Genomic DNA, 20098 nt, shown 5'->3' with positions numbered 1-20098 from the left:
TTTTCTTGACTGCGCTGTCTTTTAAAGATGCATTTCAGTGGTCTTCCAAAACATTAAACCTGCGGTGGTTTTGATTGTCCAGGGCTGGTGCGGGCTGAGCCGGTGGGCAGAGGTGATCTGCTCACGCCTCTGGTTCAGCAGAGCAGGAATTCGTCTGGGCTTTTACATAACAGACCAGAATTCAATCATTCAATCCCTGGGCAAAGTAAGTTGGTAAAAGCCCTTTCTGCCGTTATGGTGGCTAGGAAAAAAAAAAAAAAAAAAAAAAAAGAAAGAGACCCAATCCAGTGTTCAGTTTCAGTACTATTATAGTACTATTATTACTTTTTTTTTCCCCTCACCGAGTTCGAAATGTTAGTATCTGGGAGCGGTGTCTGGCAGGCGGGGGCTCTGGATGGATGACCAGTCAGCTCTGTATGTGAATCCCAGTCCCTGACTCACTCTGTGTGGCTGAGTGCTGAGCCCATGAATAAGAAACAGAGGGGGGGCATAAACCTCCTTTTGGGTTTTCAGCCCTGTCTTTTGCCCAGAAATCAAGTGTCATATATCAGGTCCTCAAAATTAAGGGCCAAGGGAAAAACTAACCTGTACTTTTTTGTGCCTCAGTTTCCCCCATGGGAAAGAGAAATGGTGAAACTTGTGAATTAATTTGGTATGCACAGATTAGCAGCACAGCACTATGCAACAGAAATCTCTAGTTCTTTCAAGTAAACAAAAGCCTAGTCTCCCTGGGTTCTGTTTTTGTTTAACTCTGTTTACTATGATTAATATCCTTCCTGCAGGATCATTTATGCTAGTTCTTCCTGAGAGCGGTGTGATGGATAGTGCTAGACACCCTGCATCTCTTATGCCTCTGTTCTTCAACCAAATCCAGATGAGTCAAAATGAATGAGAGTACCTGTGAAGAGCAGCTACTCAGAAAAGCAAAGGCATTATGCTGATCTGAAGTGTGTCAATTTGGACATACTTTTCATCCTCCCACTTTCAAAATCAAATTGTTATAGTCATGGTGCAGAACAAGGACATTACTAGGGGCTAGCCAGGTTTAATCTGCAGTTTTCTTCCTTTTGCATTTTTACAAATGCAAAATACCTTTTGTTATTGTTGGTGTTGTTGTTTCTTTTTTAGTTAAAAACAAAACAAAACAGAAAATGCAAGTTGATATGTTTAAGTTGATCACAATGAATCTGAGGATAAGCTGCTATGCTCTGTTCTCTGATAAACAGAGACGTTATTGTGCAGTCCTGGATATAGTCACTGATTATACTGTTTGGGCCATGAAAGCAAAATGTGTTGCAAGGGCTTGGGTGTCTGTAATGAACCAGTTGTAAATGCTGTGGTTGGTGTCTAAGCAGCTGTTGAGACCACTGTCAGAATTTCACCGCCGTAAAGGAGCTATCATGAGTTATTCCATTGTTTTAGGATGGAAAAGAACAGTTGTTTGTATACGTTTCTTTTTTTTTTCTTTTTTTTTTTTTTTCCTAAAACAGAACAAACGTTGGCTGTAAACTGCATTTACAGTGTTCCAGGCTATATCAGTGGAAAGGATTTGTATTTGCCTGAGATTGCCTTTGTCTTCAGTGTAACGTGTCAGACTCAGAGTATCATTGCAGCCTAAAGGTTCATTTTTCAGGAGGTTTTGCTGCTGCGTACCCTGAACATTCATTCCGCTGTGGGCAACTTCAACTTTCCCTGTACATGCACTGATTCACTCCCAGAATACATCTGTGAATATAATTGAGCCCTAAGTTTGGATATTAAGAATCTTATGTATTTTTTAAGAACACGTATCATTTTAATACTGGATTCAAGCCTCTTAGGGTTGTCTTAAAATAAACCGTACAGCCTGACATGGGTAACTCTTGATTATTGATGTGTAAACAGCAAAGAACTTTGCCACTAGTAAATTGTATCAAATGCAGCATGTTAGCTACTGATTGCCTGAAAATCCTAATTCTTGTAGGTGAAACTATGGTGTAAGACCTTTGGCACTCAAACCTCCTGCCTCGCTCTAGTTTAGGGAACGGTGAGTTCTCAGTTACAGGGAGTGGGAAGGTGATGTCATTGAAAAACTATTGCCCTGCTTTGATACTAGTAAACGTGCTCAAAGTTCTCTAGGGACCTCTAAGGGCTGAAAAATTCTCCCTACCACAGTTGCTGTGGGATAGAGGTAGTTTTTCTCTCATTTTCTGAAACCTTCTTTGCTGGTGTTTTTAGCTAGAATGCAAGTGAAGGGTATTTTGGAAAATAAGTCTGTATCTTCACCCATAAGAAAATGTGTTCAAACTGAAGCTGGATGCATTCTTATATCATGTACGGAAACAAAGACAGGAACAAAAAATGCCAGAAGTGTGTAGTGTGTGCGTGTTTGTGTGTGTGCGGATAGATACTTTGGGGGATGGGGGGGGGGAGGGGAGCGACAGATGAAGCCCTTTGCAAAACAAAGTAGTGGATGCCGATGTTGATGTTTTTAGGCATGCCTTTCACTAGTGACTCTGTGATAACTTATTAACAATCGAAACTTGGGGGCTGGATTTCTCCTTTTTCTTTTCAGCACATACAGCGTGAAAGAAATAAGAGTGAAAGGTCCTGGCAAGATGCCCATCCTACTTCTCGGATAAAGGGTGAGTGATGCAACACCATGACTCTTTTTCCCTCTCACATCTTGCCCATCACTTGGGGAAGTGAGCAATTACTTAGCTTTTTCGTGCCTGCCAGCTCTTCTGGGCTTTGTCTTGCTTGTTCTGGTGACAGGCAATCTCACACTACTTCTGGCCACCTGCTGACCTCACAGGGCCTAACCCAGCCTTGGAGGCATTTGAAGTTAGAGATTTGTTTGGATCTGAGTTCTGATGCTGGCCGGTGTCTTTGTAACGGGGCCATCATGTGTACTACATCCACAGACCCAGGGTGCGTGCCAGCATTACCAATGACACGTATAAGTCTCTAAGATGCCTCCTCCTTCTCCCTCCCACAGTTACAAATACAGCTTTTTGAGCTTTAGGACCTACGTGTTGTGAGTTTTCTTCCCAACCCTGAAGCCCAAGTTTGGTTTGTTTAATCTGAGAATAGGACGTTCTCTGCAATTTTCCATGCCGTAATGAGGCTTTGAGCAGGACTGCAAGTATCACAAGACTCCTGATAACATCATGGGAGCTAACAACACTAGCACTTGAGGTAGCTTTGCAGATTCAGCCTTTTTCTGAAAATAACATTCCAACAACGCAGAGATAAACGGAATTGTTTCAGAACAATCTTGCAGAATATTTTACTTTGATCTTTTTTTTTTTTTTTTCCCTTTACATAAAGACACTCTTCAGATCATCTGAATGGGATTTAAATAGCCATATGATCACTCCCATGTCACTTGATCCATGACATAACTCAGCTTGAGGAAAGAGACAGACAGAAGTAAAGTTTTAGCTCCATTTGCAAAAGTTGAAAAAAGTGATGAGGATGTTTGAAACACATTTTTAAACTCTCAGTGACACTCACTAGCATCTTAGTCCAATCTGTAGCATCACTGAAACAAGTAATGTTCAGCAGTATCCACCAGCAAGCACAGTCTCTGGTGATGTCACCAGTGACATGTCTCAGAACTGTCACCTGCTTGCCTGCAGCCCTGACCACAGCCTGGGATTGCTGGAGCACTTCATCCGGCAGAATTGCAAGGTGGTGAGTCAAAGGTGAAATGCCAGCAAGAGAGAACGATTGCTGGTTTCGCTGGCTGAAATACCAGTCGTATTATGCATTTATTATACTTACACAGCAAGACAACAAAGATAGAGCAAGGGAATAAACTGCAGGAGAACTACATTGTCAGGAAGAGATGGTATGCAAACATGATAAAGAGTACAACTGTGATAAAAAAGCAGTAAAACATTGCCTGATATATGTAGTGGCTGATATGATATTGGACATTCAGACGGGCGTATTATTTCCTTAAATGAGATTTATTTATTTATTTATTTATTTATTTGTACACTGCTTCCTGCACATGCTTTCCACTTGCAGCTGCTCCAATTCACAGTAGCATCAGGACTAAAGCATTGCCTACAACTGGTATATGGGTAATACTTACTGAAACTTAGGTCCCAGGCATGCAGCTAAGCCCATGGACATGAGGCACATGCTTGAGTACAGTTCTTGTACTTAAAGTCAGGGATATGCTTCAGTGCCTGCAACAGCAGCATTTTGTATTTGAATGACTCTAACATTTCCCAGTAATTAAGCATATTATTAATATTGGCTTAATACAGAGATAAATATCACTCATTGCTCTAGGAAGTTGGGGAGACTGTCATTTTGTGACTTTCCTTTTTTAAACAAGGAAACTAGTTCTGGAAATAGAAAAATACAATATATTGCCTGTTTTGCATTTTTTATTCTGTTTCTTTTACTTTCGTGTTTTGGAACAAACACTGACTGGGCAACCTTCACTGTTACAGTTTAGTGATTAAAAAACTAGAGGATTTTATTTTTTTTCGCTAAATATGATCTGTAATCTATCTTGGAAAGACCCTACAGAATGATTAAATTTTGTTGAAGTCTAGGAATACTAGTTTTGAAACTTAGTAATTTTGAGGGAAGAAAGGTTCAATTGGTTTAAAAATAAACCCAAGTACTGTACAACATAATTATATCAGAAAACCAAAAAAGTTAAGTTGTATTTCTGATAGATAAATTTTACAATTTTTGGCCACCAACCATGATATAAGATGAATTTGTGAGCATAACATAAAGGTTATGTAAGCCTCTCTCTCTCATTGTAAAGAGTCTCATTTCCAAAAGGAAAAACTTAATCTAATCAAGAGAAAGTCTTTCAAGATCTCAGAAAGTTGGGAGAAAAAAAAAAAAAGAGATTCAGTTATGGTGCATTATTCTTACCAAGATTAATGTAATAGCTGTCTCTTAATGAAATCTAGAAATGACAGACATGGTGATAGGGATGTGCTGCAAGCAGACATAGGCATATGACCTCACAGAGAACATTCAAGACCCTAATTCTATGACAACTTGTTAATGTGCTTAGCTTTATGCATGTGAGGAGTCTCTTTGCTTCAAATTACACATATGCTTCATGTTTGTAACCTTACCCTTCCAGGACATCTTCCAGCAAATTCAACACTCGTTTATTTTCCTCCAAATGCTAACTACATTACACGCTTTCCTCCCTTTCAGTCACTTAAAAAAAAACATGATCCATTAAGTCAATGGCAAAATTCCCAATGACTTCTGTAATGCTGGAAGTTAAGCTTTCTGCTCATGAAACTTAAACCTTTCTTTTGAGAAAACTGTCCAACATTATAAAAAAGTCATTTTGGTCCTGCAGCTCTCCAAAATGGTCAGTGTTTTATACTTTTCCCCTTATACTTAATAGCATTTGTTTTCAGCAATTATCATCAGTGTTCTTTGTGCTGTTTGGAAGACATGCTAATGATGGAGGTCATGTCTACTTCATCTGGACATATAAAGATCCCGTGATGATATTTACAAGAATTTTCAGTCTCTTTTCCTCAACCTCTCCTGTGTAAGATGCTGTCTGTCAGATTTTTCCTACTATGTACATAAGAATTGGTTGCCATCCTATGATATAATTATGATATAAAGATGATATAATGATTGCAGAAGATGTTAGTAGGAACTCTTTATTAAGAGACAGTAGCCAGGAGACACAAGATGCTGAAGATTTCTAATGAGGTTAATTTACGGGGAAATATGGGATGAGTTTATACATGTTTCACCTCAGCCATGCCAACACTGTTAATATCTTCCTTCTCACTTCTGAAGCAAAGCCGTGATAGAAAGATTTCTCTGTGCTTCATGTCTCCTCTTCTAGCCTTGGCTCTACTAAGAGGTAACAAAGAAGAAGAGCAGGTTTCAGAAGGTATGAAAGGAAGCTGCAAAGAATTGTGGACTTACTGATAATGGATTTCCTACATTCAGTAGTGTCAACATCTTTGTTCAGAATGTACTATGAAATATAGAACAGAATAAGACCTTCACAGAGGCAGACTTGACATATTATCTGCAAGTTGAGAGTCAGAGGTTGATGACTGCTGGAATCAAGCACTGGTTCTACAGATCACAGATCAATAGGTAGGATGGATTCTACCTTTTAGTTCAGATGTGGATTCATTGCTATTTTCAATTTCTGTTAAGCTAATATAAGTTGAAAATTCTCTGAAGTACAATGCATTGTGCAGAATTAAACTTCAAACCCTTCCTGAGGACATTGAAGCAACCTGCTACCATAACTATGCATTATTCACCATGATACTCTCTATGAAACAAAAATATTCCCACTTTTAATGTTGGTCTTTATAGAGCTTTTTTGGAAAGTGGAGATCGGATAATGAGACAGTTTAGCTAGCCAGTGCCTTGACATGTTTCATTTATGGCTTGATTAGACCATGATTTAATGAGATACTGTACTACATGAAAGCACATCATCTTCAGTCATTTAACACTGACTGCAGTCTGAATGTTTCATTTTGGCAGTGTCTCTGCACTTTTGAAATAATAAATAAATAAACAAACAAATAAATAAATAAATACAACAACCAAACAGCACTAAAGCATAATTTAAGTAGAAAGTTTCATTCCAACTGCAGTAGGCAATTACAAAGAAAACCATTCTGAGACTGCCCACTTCTTTGCTTCTCTTTTCAGTCCTATAGACTATGCGTTAGTGCATCTGAGGTTTTATTATATTGTATAGAATGTGTTTAGAATTTAAGATATGTAAGGGAAAAGCAGACAAAAGGACAATCTCATGTTTCCATTCAACTTCCCTGTGTGTGTAATTCCAGAGACTCAGAAAGGTGATCCATTGTCTAGATTTTGTGACTGCTGAATCTCTGTTACAGGGTGTCTCAGGATAACATTGAATTTTTTGATATTCTTATTTGCACTGCTTCCAGCGGAGGGGCAGCTCTTGAGCACTGACATGTGCCAGTGTTTTTTCTCTGATGAATGGCTTCTAAGCATCCAAAGCTTCACTAAATGGTACTGTAGACTGAATAATCCCGGAGTTGTAAATGATCTGAGGTACTGCTGCAGTGTTTCAGGTTCACCTCCATTTGCAGTCTTTTTGCACTGAATGGATTTCAGTTGAAGCTAGTGGTCCAAAGAACCAAGGCAATCTTACTGGTGGATTTTCTAATATGTAGTTCTCATATACGTTCTCACTTGGGAACAAAGCGTAATGACATATGGAAAGGCTCACATCTATTTCTTGGCTTTCGGTTAATTGTTTAAACTGAAACAAGAGTTTGAAGAAAAAAAAAAGACATTAAGAATAAATTATGTCATGCTGAGATGAGGTTAATTATTTAACATCTGGCAAAAGCAGATAGATTCTCAGTTAACACAGTAGAATCCATTCAGTCAGCACCTTGATAAGCACCATGTCTCTTTCACTGGCTCGGATTCCTTCCTGGAGTTCCTGTGTATGTGCTTTCCAGTTCCTCTGAAGACTGGCTAGGCTACCCATCAAGTCTGTTTAAAATGATTGTCTTCCATTGCCTGCAAGGCTTTGGTAATTTACAAGTGTGAATGATGTACATGTGCAGACAGTTTCTTACTGTGTGGCCCACTTGTCCTGCAATTTAACTTCTTACTGAGTAGCTTGAGTAGGTTCAGTGTTGTGTGTCTGCATCCTGGGATGGCAGTTCTCAAAGGTATTTTTGCTGAGATGTGGCCACTGCACATGAACACAACTCCTGTGTGCTGGAGTTTGGGAGAACATGATTTGCAATCGTGGTCATACATGGTGTTCTTGGTGTCCACACACATGCTTGCAATTTGCTGGCATGTGATGTAGTCTTCCTAGTAGGAATCCACAGTTAGTTCTCCTTATGTTACCACAGGGTTCAACTATATTTAATGCTGAAGGAGACATTTTTGGCTTAATGTTAGGGAAACATGGCCATCTTGAACCTCTTTCAAGAGGAAATCCCTAGGATCACGTTTGAAGCTCTTAAAGGTTATTCCCAAAGAAGCACTTTCAAATTATAATAACTAATTATTCATATTTGTATGGTCCCCCTGGGTCCCAGTATATCTGTACAGGTCTTTCCATGGCCTTCATCTTTTCAGCGACCTTTTTTCACTTGTCATTTGAGTTAGCAGGAACATAGTAAGATTATTCTGTATTAGCAGAAAAATCTCCAGTCCTGCTTTATTTCACATTCATAAAGGAGAAAAAGGCAGAAATGAGAATTTCAGGTATGCTAAAACTCTCAATGAGCAAAGAACAAACATGAAATATTCTTGAAGAAGAAAGAATTCATTTATTTTTACACCTCTCTCTTAAGAACCTGAGCATCTCTGCCTGTGATTGAAGGGCAAAGCAGTACCGGCACTGCTGTCATGCCCAATACTTAGAGCTAAATGTAGGAGAAACACCTTTACTAATCTCTCATATTTGTTGTCCACTGGATTAAAATTCTCCAGTATTTCTGTTTTGAAGTGTTGACATTTCACTGCACCTGCAGGTCAGTGCCACAGGGCTGCAGAGTTTCAGGGAAGTGTGAGTGTTAGGTGTTACGCTCAGAAAACCCCACTCTGCTCTCATTTTAAGAGTATAAATCAGAGGTCATTGCACTGTAACCAGCAGATTTTCTGCAGTCGGTGTGAAATCATCAACCGATTCAACAACTTCACGTCTCAGAGTCTGGAGATACTCAGGCTTGATGCTTCAGATCCTAGCCAAGGCACGTCCTGTGTGTTTCCTACTTAACTAACACTTGCACAATTGATGGCCAAACATTCTTTCTGGAGAATTTACCATTTCCAAATATATTTATCTTTCAAGTAAATAAATTTTGTGTTAATTAGTGACAGCTCACTGCTAAAATATTCACTTCATTCTTTTATCACCCTGTGGCAGAGTTCTGCGTGCCCTGCCAGCTGTCCTTCACAGCAGGTCTTAAAAGTTTGAAGCCTTATTTGGTGTCTGCAGTGACCTTTCAAATTCCAGAATGTAGTTGGGGCTACACAACTCACAAATATAACACTTGTTAATAAAATGTCAGCGTTGTTGCAGTCAGGCTTACGTCAATCTTTCAAACTGCATTTTCAGTCATCCTAATAGCTCAGAATTGTGTATATCTGGTGGCAGAGTTGCAAGAGGGGCAAAACATTCAAAAAAGCACCCTTCTGTTCCATCCGTATAACCAGTTCACAACTCTACCCCCTGGGGAAAAATCATTTCCCCCGTTTACATTCCAACAAACAGTTGGTTTCTTCATTGCTTAGGTGACCTCAAGTAAACCCAGAAATGCCAGTTTTTAAAGACTAAAAGATTGCCTAAATCTTCAATCCCATAACTAATAGCAATAGGAAAAGGAAAAAAAAAAAAAAAAGGCAGAATGGCTAGCAGATGTTTCCTAAAGAAGATATAAACAAGGAAAACGAGCAGTCAGATTTTCCTTTAACTTTATAGTGCAGTTTACAAGTTCATTAAACAGAACTTCTGTGCAGGTCAGCCCTTGCTGAGGGATTGTTTAAGTTGAAGAATTCTTGATTTCCTGCTCAACTGACTCACTTGATAAGATGCTTCATAATGACATCAGCAGCAGTTGAATAGTTAAAATGTTTGGATTGTATGAACCCCTGTAGTTTAGATGGTTCTTGACCTTCTCTGTGTAAGTAATGATTACTTACATACCTGCAGGCATGCTGAAAGCTCTCTGTAATGTACTGGAGAAAAATAACACAGATATCATTCAAAACTATCACATTTGTAGTCTTTGAATACAGATATTATAACTGTTTAGATTTTAATGATCTGTCTTGTATAGGTGCTTGAAGCCATTTTTTTTCCCATCTATTTAGTGAAACTACATAAGCAATTCATGCGGTGTTTTTAAGGTTTATCCAAGTGTAGATATTGCCTGTGTTCCTCCTCGAAATTGGCATTGTTATGATGTTTAGCTCTTGTCATAGTCTTAAAAAAAATGTTTTTAATATTAAAAATATTCTTAATTAATATTTATATTAATATTCTATGCTGGCACTGATTTTCCTCTTGTTCTGTAGAAGATTTTTATTTGCAGAAAACCAGTTGTTATCAATGCAAACTTTACAACAGACCTCAGTAGATTTTTAATTGACTCAATAGATTTTTAATTGACTTTAATTGACTGGGCTAATACTAGGCAGCTGGAGGTTGAGGACACATACAATTCTCATATGATCTATAATAAGGAAAAATCAGAATACTCTGAAATAATCGCAAAGAATATGTAGTATATTGGCAAATTCTGCATGGAAAAATAAAAATATTTGAAAATATATGTCCTTGCAGGAAATGATACAGGCTTGCAGGAAATGATACAGGCCATTTCTAAAGCATCTCATCCACTGACTTGAGGGTGACTGGGCATAGATACAGGAATATGAAATCACAGATAGATCTGTATTTTAATTACGAAATAAGAATGTTGGCTCCACTATCTTAGTTAACAAAACAGATATTCCCACTTTTTTCCCAAGCACAATAAATGAACACTCAAAATCAGCTCAAAATATTATCACCTCATATTAAATAGGAGACTATTGTTAAATGGCGCAGGCAAATAGTATCTGTATCACAATATAGTCATAACTATTTGGGATTAAATGTTCCAAAATACTTTAAATTACTATTGCATAGCTTATTAGGAGATCTTTGAAGAAATTCTTGAGAACTGCTTTAATAAATATTAAACAGGATAAGACATATCTTTATATCTTTGTATTCATTGTGGAGTTGCTGCACTCACTTAATGAAAATTGGCCTGGAATTGCTACAGGTCCAACAGCAACATTTGGTGCATAGTTTGTAAACTCATTTGTTATGTTTGTAAATCTTTTTTAATGCTCCTGATGTTCTTAGAAAATGTCATCTCTCCCTTTCTGTATAAACACTTTTGTGGTGTTGGCAATCCCAACTTAAAAAAATAAAAATAAAAAATGGAAGGAGTTATAGTACAGCTTTATTAAAAAAAAAAAAAAATCCAGCTCCGTGAAGTTAAAAAAGTAGCAAGCATTACAAACTATTTGAAATTTGCACAAAACAACTCTCATTTGACATAATTTAGATTTTGTGAGTTTAGTTACAAATTACAGCAAGGATATTTTCTTAGCTGTTATCAACAAAAGCATCTTCCTTCCCAAAGCAAGATTGGTCTGATTCAGCTAAGGCCTGTTCTTTTGGTTCCTTCCCTCTTTTTTCCATTGAGATAGTAGCTTCTGGGTAGCTTAAAACTTTTTTTTTTTTTTTTCAGTAAGTTATTTATTTACATTTTTTTCTTTCTTTTTTTTTTTTGAATTGTCCTGTCCAAACAGAAGTCTGTCATAGCCAGCATCCTTTGAATGACTGATTCACATGATAAAATAATTTCTAGTGCCATCAGCATCAGGTGCAGACCTAAATATAGTGAGTTACCACTGATCAGCATGCACTCATCTTTTAGACAAATGCACATGATATATCCATGTTAAGTGACATCTTCCATAGGATTAAGTGTTGTGGGATGTCAACTGTGAATATGACTAAGAATAAGATTATGTAATGTGGACTAAGAGAGATGTTTCTTAGAAATTCATAGCTCTCTGCAGATCTCCTCGTAACTGTATGGTAAATTAATGCATGCTGTCACTTCTTTCAGTCATCAAAAGTTGTGTAAATAAAATAAGCTGTCACATTTTTGGTTCTTTTCTGTGTGAAATTTAAAACATTCCTCAAGCTAATAAACTCGAGTCTAGGACTGCTGGTATGTGCTTGACTTTTTCAAGCTGTATACTTCAAAGTGTAGAAGCTAGATAAGCTAACAGCTCATTCAGTGAAGTTATTGTGTTGGAGGAAGCATGTCTATCAAATACTTGCTCTACAAATTTGAATAGATGTCGTTGTTCTCAGTAATGTCACCCACTCTGAGGCTGCAGGCATTGTTTGAACAGAGGGAATGTGAAGCATTTATTTTATTTTATTTTATTCAGGGGTGCTTCTTGGCAGGGAAGTCAGCCACTCTTTTTCTGGATCTTTATCAAAATGATGATGCAACAGTACTGGGGAGGCTGAGTACACATCTGGCCAAAGTGTTGAAGATCAAGGCAATGGTTTAGCACATGGTCTTCAGAGTAGATGAAACTCAATGTGAGAAATGAAAGAAACCACGATAATTAAATGTTGCTTGTGGTTTTCTCAGAATGTGGGTGCTAAGGAATTAACTTTGTCGGGTGCTAAGGAACACATATTTGGTTTTGTCATTTATCAATTGTAAGCACAGATCGCACAGTGGCTGACTTCTGTTTCTCCTTGGTACTCTAGGTCAGTGTGTTACAGACATCTGCCCATTGCAGCAATCCGATTGTAAGACAAACACCATCAGCACAAATACATTCCTTGTCCTAGTTACACCAATACAATCTGGCCCCTGGTGTTTATTTCAGCACTGAGTGATTCTTTTGGTTATTTATAGATTGGTCTGAGATTGTGTCAGTGGGGCAAGAGTGAAGCTGCGTTAGCAGCCAGAGTACTCCAGAGAGGTCTGTTGGCTGAAACTTGTCCACTGCCTGTGTAAAAGTCACGGTGAAGAAGTGGCCTTGCATCTTTGCTACCGTGGAGCAAATGCTCTATGGACTTTGCCTTGGACCAGCAGCGAAAGACCTCAGACGCATACTGGAAGAAAAGCTGTGACTCATGATTCTGTTTTTTTTCTTCCCTGGTTATCTGGGAGGGAAGTAATCTCTCTCTCTGATATATATGATTCAGAGGTAGCATTGTTTGCCTGGTGTTCTTGAGAAAGGGGTTGGGAGGGACATAGCAAATTATATGTGATGGGCAGGACTTTGCTTTATCCAAAGTAAGTCAAAGTACAAGAGTACTTACACAGCTGCAAAGTCTGTTCTTGCTCCCTTATCTGACTTGCCTAAAAAAGCCTTATAGCTCTGTGAATCTTTATGTATCTGCATGACAAATACTTTTGCCAGACTGAATTGAGTTTCTGTCAATGCTGTCAATCCTCCATGGCTCCATTACAGTTGCTCAGGGACTCTCAAAGATGGCTAAGCAAATTAGATGGACAGGAACTGAGTTGAAGCTTTCTAGGGAATGAAAGGATAGAAAAGTAATTTTGTAGGTTGGCTGAGCTCTTGATGAGATGTTTAACGCTGCTGTGATTTAATTGTATTCCTAATGGTGCATTAGGGTGTTTGAGCATTTTGCTAGGAGTCTCCTGGTTATTATTTAAATCGAAAGAAATGAAACACAATAGGTGTCATTAAAAATCTCTCTCTTTGTATTGGAGAAGATTAGTAGCATTGTACATGTATCTAGTAAGATACATTGGTCCTGATCCTTATTTTCATGAATGCTCTTTTACACATTTTGTACAGCTAAAATGCTACTGACGTTGTTACAAATTATTTATACTCTGTCTTTCTGCTCTTGAGGGCTCCACTCAGGCATGGTGCCATCCTATACTGCTTTTGAGCATGCCACAGTTGTGCTCTGAGTTCAGGAACTAGCTCAAGGGATATGAGTTTGTGTGCCTTGGCCCACAGAACAAATGAAAACAGACCCATCTTCTCTACAATGTGAGTACTTCAGTCTGTACTTTGGACCATCTTGTCTTTGTTAGAGACACCACTGTGCTTTTTAGCCCATCCACTATTAATTAATGAAAGGCCAAGTAGCAAAGACGAGCTCTCAGAAAAGGGGAGAAGATAGCAACAATACTGTTTCCTAAGGAAGTGCCAATGGTGCATGGGAATGCATGACCACACAGTCATTGAGTGAATGTGATTAATCCTTTAATTGCTGTAACATAAAATTAGCTCCTAGGGTTTTCTTCTTCTATTACCTGCTGTGATCTCCATGAATCTATGTAAGGAAAGATTCTTACATACAAAGAGGAAGCCTAATGTGAGGTCAAAAACTTACTGAGAATAATAACTTTTGGGTGAGCATTGAGCTTTATCATGTTTTTCACAGTAGTTTCAGTAATTGCTTCTCCTCTGTTAACTTTGTTTTGCATTTCACCTTCTTGTCTCTGCAACAGTTTCTTGTGTTTCTGAGACATCTCAGCTGCTCCGCTGCTACAAACATTTCAAAGAAGACAGTAGTAATGTCTAAAAGGTGTTCTACTGATCTCTTAACCTACACATTTTTTTCTTCTCTGAGGAGGATCATTTCTAGATGACAGCTCACTACTTGTTTATTTTGTCTGCACATACATGTCCTTTACCTCCATTGTAATTTGGCCATTAAATTTCAAGCTAAAATACTGTGGTTTCATTGCCACAAAACTGGACGATATTGTTAGTTGATTTTTGTTTGTTTATTTGTCTGAGTGCTAGAATAGTGTATCAAATCCATTGCTGAAATAATATTACGTGATTTTGAGCCCCAAAGACAAAAAACTTCAATCTCAGTTTGTTAATCTCAAGTAGATAGGTACTTGTTTAATTACACAAATGAAAATGTAGTGCACCAGCTTCCTCTAATTCAAGCTTGAACTAAAAGACTTTTGGGCATAAGTACTGCTGGGACATTACTGGACTACTGTTTCATGTTGGAAGTTAGGAGAAATTTCTTCCCAGAAAGAGCAGTCAGGCATTGGAATGGGTTGCCCAGGGAAGTGGTGGAGTCACCGTCCCTGGGGGTGTTCAAGGAGAGGTTGGACGTGGTGCCTGGGGACATGGTTTAGTGGGTGACATTGGTGGTAGGGGGATGGTTGGACCAGATGATCTTGGAGGTCTTTTCCATCCTTAATGAGTCTGTGATTCTATGATATTGGAGTGATTATTATCTCAGTTCTACTATGAATAAGAACGTACTACTTCTGTATATTACTTAATTATTTTCATTGTTCTGGAATGACCATAACTATTAGTAGTCTTTGGGGCATGAGAATAAATGCTTCCAAGGAAAGATATGAAGTAAAATATATACTCATGTTTTCTTTCAGTCTGGGGAGGTAAACATTTTTTTTTCCTCTCTCTCTCTCTCTTTTTTTCTTTTATTTTTTTTCTTTTTCTTTCTTTTTCTTTTTCTTTTTCTTTTTTTCTTTTTCTTTTTCTTTTTCTTTTTCTTTTTCTTTTTCTTTTTCTTTTTCTTTTTCTTTTTCTTTTTCTTTTTCTTTTTCTTTTTCTTTTTCTTTTTCTTTTTCTTTTTCTTTTTCTTTTTCTTTTTCTTTTTCTTTTTCTTTTTCTTTTTCTTTTTCTTTTTCTTTTTCTTTTTCTTTTTCTTTTTCTTTTTCTTTTTTCTTTTTTCTTTTTTCTTTTTTCTTTTTTCTTTTTCTTTCCTTTTCTTTCTTTTCTTTTTCTTTTTTTCTTTTTTTAGAGTGTATTTTAAAACCAAGGACAGGTTTCTTCATTTATCTCTGTGCCTGACTTAATATCTTTTTTTTTTTCTTTTAGGATCTAAAGTGGGGAACAGGCCTGAGGAATCTGAAGGGTTTTCAAACAGATAAATCACTACACATTTATAAAAAACAAAATTAAAATAAATTAAAATAAAATAAAATATAAAATAAAATAAAATAAAATAAAAAATAAAATAAAATAATAAAATTTCACTCAAGATGCTCAAAAGACAGAGGACTCATCCTAACAGTGTTCATGTTCAACTGCCTGGAGGCAAATTAGCAATAGAAAATACTCTTTGTGTTTGACAATTAAAGGTAATTATTTCCAATCAAATAAAAGCTTTCCTCTCAAATGAGTAGAAAAATATAAAGTCAGGCTTTGGTGATGTAGTTTCAGTTTCTATCATTTTGTTTCCCCATTTCACTACAGTTGTTAAGTCAGCATAACTACCCTATGGTGATGTGAAGATATGGAATAGAAACTTGGAACATACTTATTTATAAAAGATTAGTGGGTTTTAACTACTTTAGTAATTTTTATTTAGACAGTAGCAAGAAACTGCTTCATGTGAAGCTTTCACAATGGTAAATGTTTTTAATCACAGAAAAACTGCTTAGCCTCTGATGTTATGAATAGTTTTCCACCATTTTCTTAAGACGCTAATTTCACAGCCTAAAATTTTGATTAGAAATTTTTGTCATTTCTTATTTACTTTGTGATATTAACTCTTTTCATTGCTGACCGCTGATGGAAACAAGGATGTGGTCAGTAAGGGAGTAAATACCTCACATAATTTAGAAATCTGCAGCATAAATGTCTGTAGCTGAGTGGGTGAGTGAGCTCCCTTTAAAGTCAATGGAGAGGCAGAGGTATTTTTATAGTGTATTACCTCCAATGTATTTTTGATGTTAGTTTCAGGAAAAGAGGTGTGGCATCCTATGCTCTACTGACTATGTTTACTAGATATCTATTGACTCCATTAAGCCTGGGAAACTGGACTCTGCATCCTGGACTGTAGAAGTCTAATGAGTCTTATCAAGAAAAGTACATGCAAATCACAGAGATGATGAGAACAATCTGCAAGGATATTATGTGATACTAATTTGCAAATTATATAAGCCCATGATTAGGCCATTTGGCTGTTCCAGACTGCTGGCCGGTGAGGAAGAAAGGACAATATATACTTTGCACAGCTGGAGCAAAATGCTTATGTGGATGCTGGGGTGGTCAGTAGAGATGAAAATGATGTAAACCATGATGCAGGTAATTCTCCATAACAGACAAGCTTTCTGAGACCTCTGTGTTATGTGAGATAATAAGAAGGTATTTGCTGGCAGGGAAAATTAACTGAATTGAGGACTTATGGGAAAAAAAAGTCATTCGGAAAATAGAAAATATGGGTTGAAATATTGAAAGCAAATGTTAAAACAAGTTGAAATGGAGAAAAACACACTGAAAATAAGACAATGTAAAGTGAACTAAAAAGATGCTATTGCCCTTGGAATATCCTGATGAAATTAAGTTACCATTGGACCAGACACAGGATAGTCCTTACATGAGAGACATCTCAAATAGCTTGAAAACTAGATTTTTTTCTCAGTTTTCAGAATAGTTTTTCCATTTTAAACTTACAGGTCCATTGATTGGACCCAAGACCAAGACAATATTCTATGGAGTTTATGCAGTAGATTATCTTCATAGTAAATGGTTATTTCTCTTTCTCCACCCTTGTTTGATAGTTGCCCTGTGATTATTTCATTTTTTTTTTTTTTTTTTGCCTTCAGCTACAAGTCTATAATTAGAGCAAAGATCATTCAGGAATGTGCTTGTTGGAAGTCATCACAGGCGCATCACCACAGCTTAAAAGTGACAGCTTGATCCATAAATCAATGACTACCAAAAAGGACATCTCAGCCAGTCATTCATAAATGGGTGAGACATTCCACTGAGTTGCTTTTTGATACATTAGCGCTAGCTTTTGCTTCAACAATAGCAGAAATACTATCACAATCCATTATATCAATAGAGTTAAAACTGCAGGTGGCCTGGAGAACCCATTTTCAAGACTGTGTTGGATCGGTCACTGTGTAGTTCATGTTTGTTTCTTCAGTATGAAGAAATACACACAGTTACAACTGACCTTGATTTAAAAATAAAAAAAAGCAGGGAACAGGGGACACATTTTTCTCTTCAGTGTGTGGAGTTGTTCACTGAGAATTCGGTAAGAATCAATAACGTATAAAGGCAGAAGGCAGCTTTTGTAACTATCTGACAAATTATTCATTAGACAAAGGGATTAAACTGTGGCCTCATTATTAAGTGTTTAATCATACAGATCACAAAATTCCAATACAAACAATTTTTAATGATACAAAATCTGTTGCTATATAAATATGTTCCAAATCACATGGTTTCAAACAGAAAAGTTTTCTTCAAAGAAATTCAAATTCAATTAAATTCAGATTGATGTGACTCAGATATCTAATTTTCATGCAGCTTTTTAATGGCTTGATACACACCCACTGACGTCAATGGTAATCTCCAATGAAACCCTATGGAAAAGTATCTGTCAGTAACTGAATTATTCAGTTTTCCATAAACAGATTTCTATCTTTAAGATTAATATTCAGGTCTTTAAATAAATACAGAAGTACATGTAAATATTTACTTAAAGGATTTAAGACTAGGTTTAAGATTAAATATATGCATATTTTACAGTAGAAGGATGAACCCCAGTATATACTTACATAATGTGACGGATTAGTTTGCTATAGCCTGGTAATGCATAAAGATGCCAATTATGCCAGGCAATAGGCAAGGAAAGGTATATTCTATACTTAGATTATAAGAGACACTTTTAAATTCTGTTTAAAGGTTTATCTGCAAAAATGAAACCAATTAGTAGATGTAGCAAATAGTAACTCTTCCTAACATAAATTCTAACACAAGCTACTTACAAACTGGGTGGGTTCAGATGATACAGGTGAGAAGTGCATTTGTTTATCCTTATAGTAAATTTTCCCTTTTGATCTCCAGCCTGCCATTAACAATCTTTCTTGATCCAAGGAAGTCTCACATATTTTAGTCAGAGCTTAAATAAACAATGTTGGAAGAAAACTGAAGTAATAATACTGGGAACCACTAGGAATCTAGAAACACTTACAGTTGCAGTTGTATGTATGTACAGTAGATGTATTTACAGAAATTTCAGATAAAGTGGTACTGTTAATAGCACTAGTTTAATCTATAGATTTGTGAATTGTGAGGATTCTTGCATGGGTTTTGCTTTGGAATAGTTTTGTGAGGGTTTTTTTACTACTGGATAAATGAAATCGACATTATGGGGTGCCAGTGCTGAAGTCCAAAGTCATAAGCAACATTTTTATTTAGTCCCTTGGACAGTCAATTCAAGACTACTCAGAATCTTTACCATGTCTTTCATCTGCAGCTGTTGTGAATTTCCCCCTGCTATTTTTTTTTTTTTCATTTTTATTTCTAGGCTGCTCCCTTTCTTAGATTAAATGTTATCTACTGCAACAGAATTCTCAACTTTAGTATGAAACATATTAGAGGAATAAACCATAAATTACTTTGCATTTTACAACAGGGAGATTTTACGTAAGGAGACCTCGTGTAGAAGCATAAAACAAAACAAAACAAAACAAAAATACAGTAGAATAATAAAAGATCTATTTCACTGCTCAATCACTCATAAAACTAAAACTAACGTCTGGTTCTAGTAGACATGCTGTATTTTTTCAAATGGCTGAAAGAACAAGAGTTGGTATGATTAGTTTCTGTAATAGGGAGAAGAAAGATCTCAGGGCAAGCTTTACATTAAGCCCATTAGTTTTTGCATCTGTTGACCTCAGTTGCTCTCGAAGATTGCAGTTGAGTTTTTTGCTTCCTTTTGAAGTTGTAATGGCAGTTTTGTCTTCAGCTGTTTCTTTCCTCTCCCTCAAATATCTTTGGATTTAGTTAATATGTGAAGGACTTGTTATATTGGGTCTCTACCTAATAAATCGCTCCTGAATGGGTGTTTGAAGTAGAGATACACCAAGAATGTATAAGACAAGGTCCCAAACAGCCATAACTCTTGTTTGTGGCCATAAATAGATAAATGGGGTTATCCCGATTTACATCTACTAAAGAAAATAAAACATAGTGTTTCTGAGGTGTTTCTTCACTAGCTCCAGTTTCTTATGCTGCATAACTAACTGTGAGATAATTTACCACTATTTCTTCCTTTTCTCTTTTTTTCCTTTTTTTTTTTAATTTACTTATTTATATATTTTTTCCCTTGGAACTAAGTGATGGAATTAAGTAGTGTTTTTACCTATTTTTTCATCCCTTTCTTGAATTCGTCAAGTCTCTTGAATGGCCTGTTAAGGCTAGCACATGGAATGGGCTTGGTGTCTGGGTCACTAGGAAGGTCAAGAGCAATGCTATTTGTAGCCATTATCGGTGGCATGTGCAAACTCATGAATGATTAATCTCAGAACAGCTTAAGTATGCTCCATAAGTTCCTCTCAGTTTGTCTCCCACACCCATAAGGACTTGCAATTTTAACCTCCATATCATCAATTCCTTGCTGTTTCTCTGTCTCAACTGTCTTTCCTTTAAAAATGCTACAGTCTTGAATTAGACCATTATTTCATCCTTGAAAATCAGTTTCCATTTACCCAGTTCACCACTTTCTGAAACCACAGTAACTCATGATTGCTGGGGCCAGAGGGGA

The 20098-nt window shown here is 36.9% G+C and overlaps 1 long non-coding RNA gene across 2 annotated transcripts in view; it reads left to right on the top strand.

The window, feature by feature from the left end:
- The first annotated feature begins 1150 nt into the window (after window positions 1–1150).
- LOC310895238 overlaps window positions 1151–20098 on the top strand; it is a 106091-nt gene continuing 87143 nt past the window's right edge. For both annotated transcript variants that reach the window (XR_014580565.1, XR_014580566.1), the window contains exon 1: window positions 1151–2624. This is a non-coding gene — a long non-coding RNA (uncharacterized lncRNA). The remainder of the gene's footprint in view (window positions 2625–20098) is intronic.

This window comes from Anser anser, assembly GCF_964211835.1.
Source record: "Anser anser genome assembly, chromosome: 2".
Lineage (NCBI taxonomy): Eukaryota > Metazoa > Chordata > Aves > Anseriformes > Anatidae > Anser > Anser anser.
Note: the sequence above shows the minus strand (reverse complement) of the source record. Positions and strands in the feature narration are given on the sequence as shown.